The sequence below is a fragment of the Mustela nigripes genome, chromosome 7 (assembly GCF_022355385.1).
Source record: "Mustela nigripes isolate SB6536 chromosome 7, MUSNIG.SB6536, whole genome shotgun sequence".
In the NCBI taxonomy this organism is placed as follows: domain Eukaryota; kingdom Metazoa; phylum Chordata; class Mammalia; order Carnivora; family Mustelidae; genus Mustela; species Mustela nigripes.
Window position 1 is genome coordinate 27,883,476 of NC_081563.1, and position 4,764 is coordinate 27,888,239.

The window sequence follows — 4,764 nt, forward strand, 5'->3', positions numbered from 1 at the left end:
AAAAAAAAAAAAAAAAAAAAAAAAAAAAAAAAAAAAAAAGAAAGACCTGCCTAACAATTTAAATGATTTATTTTCTCACTTGATTTCTTACTCTAACAATTTAAATGATTTATTTTCTCACTTGATTTCTCACTGATTTCTGCCTTGCTCTCCAATCCCATGTCATGCACACTACCATGTCCTCAGACTTTACCGCCTGGTCTCCTGTTCTCTATTTGTCTTATCACCACAGCTTCTCCAACTACTTGCATTTGTTTTCTTTTTCTACAAGACTCTACCTTGGCTGCTTTATGGCTCTTTACCATGCTTCACGTGTCTATTCAAACACTACATCCTCAGGAAAGTTTCTCTGCTCAACCTACTTAAAGGAAATCTACCCCAAACACCTGGTATTTAACTGTTTTATGTTGCGTTTTTTTGTTGTTGTTCATTTTTCTCCCAACAGATATAACGTTGGAAATGATTTTGTTAATATAATCATGTGTTCATTATCTGTATCCTAAATTAAAATGTAAGCTTCTTGAGGGTAAGAATGTATCATTTCTGTTCATGGCTGTGTCCCCATTACCCTACTAACCAATCACGAAATACGAGTTTCAAAGTTAAATGTTTGGTCAAATAAAAACATAAAATTGAAGTTTTATTCTGTTTGGGCTTATTCCAAACCTAAAGATAAGTAGAGAAAGAAAGAGGGAAAGAGAAAGAGAGAGAGGGAGAGAGGGAGGGAAGGAAGAAGAAAACCAACCAAAACCTTTGTTATAATGTGTGGTCTCTGATGTCTTGAGAACTTGAGCAGAATATGAAGTATCTATAAGGGTAATCAATTCCTATTTCAGGAGATTTGACTAAGAAAGCAAAATAGAAGGATAGAGCAGTGAAAAATTCCTATGTGCTGTTAAGAATAAACATACACATAAACAGAGTTCATGAAGAGATTTTAAAAAATACTTGATTAGCAAGACAGGAAACAATGTGTGTTGGAGAGGATGTGGAGAAAGGGGAACCCTCTTACGCTGTTGGTGGGAATGCAAGTTGGTGCAGCCACTTTGGAGAACAGTGTGGAGATTCTTTAAGAAATTAAAAATAGAGATTCCCTATGACCCTGCAATTGCACTACTAGGAATTCACCCCAAAGGTACAGATGTAGTGAAAAGAAGAGCCATCTGTACCCCAATGTTCATAGCAGCAATGGCTATGGTCACCAAACTGTGGAAAGAACCAGGATGCCCTTCAGCGGACAAATGGATAAGGAAGATGTGGTCCATATACACTATGGAGTATTATGCCTCCATCAGAAAGGATGAATACCCAACTTTTGTAGCAACATGGACAGGACTGGAAGAGAGTATACTGAGTGAAATAAGTCAAGCAGAGAGAGTCAATTACCATATGGCTTCACTTATTTGTGGAGCATAACAAATAACATGCAGGACATGGGGAGATGGAGAGGAGAAGGGAGTTGAGGGAAATTGGAAAGGGAGATGAACCATGAAAAACTATAGACTCTGAAAAACAATCGGAGGGTTTTGAAGGGGGTGGTGGGAGGTTGGGGGATCCAGGTGGTGGGTATTATGGAGGGCACATATGGCATGGAGCATTGGGTGTGATGCCTAAACAATGAATTCTGTTATGCTGAAAAGAAATTAATTAAAAAAACATTCTTTTTTTTTTAAAGATTTTATTTATTTATTTGACAGACACAGATGACAAGTGGGCAGAGAGGCAGGCAGAGAGAGAGAGGAGGAAGCAGGCTCCCCGCTGAGCAGAGAGCCCAATGTGGTGCTCGATTCCAGGACCTTGGGATCACGACTAGAGCAGAAGGCAGAGGCTTTAACCCACTGAGCCACCCAGGCGCCCCAATAAAAAAAAATTCTAAAAAAAATACTTGAGACTCTCAAGACTAAGCATAAAGTCGAACAAGTGATAAGTAGATTTTTGTCTTTTATTGATGACAAAGATTTTTAAATTATTCCTTGAGTTTTAAAAAGAAAGAAACTCTCATTTTGATGTATTTCTCATGGGCCTTATATTTAGGGGTTAATCAATAAAATAGTTTAAATTTCAACAAATGATTTTTATTTATTAAGCACATAATCAGGTAATATGGTATCAATGAACAACTTTTCCCACTCTCCCATCATGAAACACTCTTGTTTTACTGTCTTTGTGTGCCCTGCCCCCTTTCACCAGGTACTTGGTGGTAGCCCCTGGAATTGCTGGCATTTTGCTGGAAAGTCTTAATACCCATCCATTCTTCTTCCAAACTCTTTATGACACTTAACACCTTTTCTGGATCTTTCATAAGACACCACATAGCTACCTTTATTTCCTCCACATTTTTCGCTCCACAAAGATCCATGAGAATAGAACTGCGTCTTTTACTTCCTTTTAGCCGCAACCATAGAGTTGCTACAAGTATTGCTTCAACCAAGAAAAGGGATTATTTAAATACAGAAAATGCTTCTAGGGGAGAACTGAACTGGGGAGAATGAGTCCAACTACCAAATCGTTTTTCTGATTTCTGTTCTCAGTGTAAGCTATCAAATAAAACAATATATTTTCCTCCTCTCTAATCTCTTTGATAAGGAGTACTATCAAGTTGTCATCCATTCCCCACGTTTTATTTCCCATTAACAAGAAAACTTAGAACACAATACAGTCATCCCTAAATGCACTCTTCTGAACTGTGACCCCACTCACCCACCCTAACCCTTATAAAGAAAGAAAGACATTCTTTCCCTGAATGTGGGTTCTACAGAATTCTGCATTTAGCACACACAAACTCAGAGTCACAGCTAAACCTGCTGTCTATGAGGCACAATGATGAGGAAATGAATCATCACTCAGTGGGAAGGATAAGATTCATCTCTTTTGTGAGTTCCTATGTGCTAAGTCAAGTGTTAAAATCCATTTTTTTCCAAAATGACAACTTCACAATACATATCATTTGGGTAGGGAATAATGTATCAACCAGTCAAAAATGAGGTGATAACTTATTTTTCATTTTTTTATTCTGATCTATCTATTTCTAAGACATCAAAATAATCATGCCATGATAAAATTTCATTTATCTCATTTTGTTTGTACTTAATTTGGCGACATTTCCAGTGGAAGAATCCTCAATTTCAAAGACAATAAATTAGGAATTGCTCTAAAAAAATTATACCATAGAATGAATCAATTCTCTTTTTCTGTGGATAGCATTCTCCTTGCCAGTAATCCTAAAGTACTGCCAAAACAGACAAATAAAAATGCTTCAACAACAGCTAGTATTTCTAGAGGGAATTTTCCCTGAAAACTGCTTTTGTTTGCATCCTAACTAAAATGAATAAAAACCATCACATACTTCTTAAGGAAAAGAACTTTAAGAACAGAAAAATAAAAGAAAAAGTTCAGTTTATTGAGGATAGCTACTTTGTACCTGAAATGATAACAGGCTATGGAATTCAAACTTTAACTTTCAATATGTTTTACTTTTTTTAAAAAAATAGGTAATATTACTTTATTAAGCACAGCACTCTGGCCTCAATTCCTCAATTTAAGAGCTGAGCAAAATCACAAGGTTTACAAACTATATATCACTTACTACGTTGTCAGTCCTTTCTTTGATATAAAGTATAATCTTTGGCAAGGAAAAGAAAATAGAAAGTGCTAAGATTCAGGTTCTAAATAACATATGCACAAGGTTTCTTAATAGTTAATTTTCCTTTCCTTTATTGTTGTTGGGTTTTTTCCAAAGGCACAGCGAGATTTTGTAGAATATTGTTCAGTTCGGCATTAACAGAGCACCTGCTGACAAATTTAAAACATTAAATCTTAGACTTTGAGTTTCTACAAGTAATTATTAGCAATATAAAGTTTTCTTTTCTTTCTTTTTAAATCCATGCATGCATGCAAGTGTGTGTGCGTGTGACATGTGTATGCGTAGGTGTGCAAGTACTGTTTAGTCTAAGAACACTGAATAATCACCTGTACTTTTGTTATTATAGATTTAACAGTAATTTACTAAGCAACTGAAGCCATAGGGACTTCTGAACAGCTGTATCATTTAATTTCATATTAACATACACTGAAGAGCGCTTGTACCCTATTGTTAGATAGTCCATCGTCAGCCAGCACAGATGGGCATCTTATGGAGGACAGTATCCTGTGAACTTTTGACTCTGCTCTGTGACTTAGCAAAAATAAAAGAAAAAAGCATTCAACAAGTCTTTTTTTTTTTTTTTTTCTGGAGAGAGCGTAGTATATGACAGTATCAGGCTGAGTCACAAAGCAGAGTACATGGTAAAACAAAGATATAGATGCAGTATAGACATAGGATCCTAAAACTGGGTAGACATGAGACAAAATCTGTGACTTGAGGAAAGAAGTAAAAGGTTCCAGAATAGAAAATTTCTTCGTACTCTTGGGGTTTAATTGCTTCTAGTAACTCTTCAAAATCTAAAGAAAATGTATCTCAATACAAAAAAACAGAGAGGATGGTGTGCCTGGGTGGCTTGGATGGTTATGTGTGTAGGTTCTGCTCAGGTCATGATCCCAGGACCCTGGAATCAAGCCCAGCTTCCGGCTCCCTACTTAGCGGGGGTCTGCTTTCCCCTCTCCCTCTGCTGCTTCCCCTGTTTGTGCTCTCTCTGTCAAATACAGAAATAAAATCTTTAAAAAGAGAGAGAGAGAGAGAAAGCCATGAGTTCCACAGACCTGTACCCCTGGGGATAAAAATATATGTTTATAAAAAATAAAAAATTAAAAAAAAAGAAAAAAAAT